At 40.9% G+C, this 1,463-nt stretch overlaps 1 pseudogene; it reads right to left on the bottom strand.

The window, feature by feature from the left end:
• Nucleotides 1-283: 283 nt before the first annotated feature.
• On the bottom strand, nucleotides 284-880 carry LOC105501794 (annotated as a pseudogene).
• Between the last annotated feature and the right edge of the window lie 583 nt (nucleotides 881-1,463).

The following is a 1,463-nucleotide window of genomic DNA, read 5'->3' as shown; positions in this document are numbered from 1 at the left end:
CCAACAGCAAAGCGCACAGAGTGAGGAGAACAAGAAGAGGGTCTTTTCATTTTAAAAATGTTTGGAAATATGTACAACAGTTTCAGGGTGCTCCAGACACCCATGGCCACTTCATGTAAACCAATGACAATTTCTAGAGCACTCTGAGAGACTACAATATGATAGTGATCAAATTTTGTAATTAAACCTAGTGAGGGCAACAGACACTTCTTAAATATGAGATGTGTCAATTACCGCGCTCCCCTACTCTAAGTATTCACAAGGAGACAGATAAACAGTTTCTTTATTCATCCTCCTCCTCCTCCTCTTCTTCTTCCTCCTCCTCTTCTTCATCTTCCTCTTCCACCTTTTTCCAGGCAACTTTAGCAGGACCCTTTGCACCATCAAACTTTCCTTTTGACTTACAGTCAGCAACATCCTTCTCATAGTTCTTCAGCTTTGCTGCCTTAGTGATATAAGGCTGCTTTTCACTGTCATTTAAATTCTTCCACATCTCACCCAGCTTTTTTGCCACGTCTCCAATAGAGATGCCGGGGTTTGTGAATTTGATCTTGGGGCGGAATTCTGAACAGAACAAGAAGAATCCAGACGGTGGCCTTTTGGGAGCATTAGGATCCTTCTTCTTCTTGCCTCCCTTAGCTGGTCCATAATCCTTCATTTCCCGATCATAGCGCACTTCATCCGCCTTTGCCATTTCATCAAATCTAGATTTCTCTTTCCCAGACATCATCTTCCACCTCTCAGAGCACTTCTTGGAAACTTCTGCAAAATTGACAGGGACCTCTGGGTTTTTCTTCTTATGTTCTTCTCTGCACGTCTGCACAAAGAAGGCATAAGCAGACATCTTGCCCTTTGGTTTCTTGAGGTCACCTTTAGCCATCCTGACTGTATTGTTCCTCTTCACCCGTATCTTTACATGGATTTCTCCTTGTCATATATGTCTCAGCTTAAGTATCATGAACTTAGAGAAATCTTCTCTGACTACTCAAACCTAAATTAATCCTCCAGTCACTCCACTGTATCAAATTTCCCATAGTTTATTAATAATCAACTAGTTAAGTATTCAGTACCTTTAAACAACCTTTCTTGTATGGCGAATTTCTCATCCCTTAAGTCCTGCCTCCTCAAAATAAAAGTCAGTAATTCAGTTACCCATCCTCTCTTGCAAACCGGGAGCAGGTAATTGACCTATATTATGCCAATAAAACACATTCACATGATATTCATTAGGAGGCAAATGATATAATGGAGACACCATGTGAAATCTATTCTAAAGAACATTTCAGAGTTATATCAGCATTCTTTCAGAAGCAGAAATAGCAGAGGTCCTAGCAGTGGCATCTCACACTCAGCACAGACAGTTACAAGTTCTAATACCTATGCCCAGTGGCAAAAACAGTAGCCTCCAATGATTTGGTCCAGTGGTATAATTTGGGCATTTTTCCTAGCTAAGTAGATGCCAA

The sequence above is a fragment of the Colobus angolensis genome, unplaced genomic scaffold (genome assembly GCF_000951035.1).
Source record: "Colobus angolensis palliatus isolate OR3802 unplaced genomic scaffold, Cang.pa_1.0 Scaffold12, whole genome shotgun sequence".
Classification (NCBI taxonomy): Eukaryota; Metazoa; Chordata; class Mammalia; order Primates; family Cercopithecidae; genus Colobus; species Colobus angolensis.
Note: the sequence above shows the minus strand (reverse complement) of the source record. Positions and strands in the feature narration are given on the sequence as shown.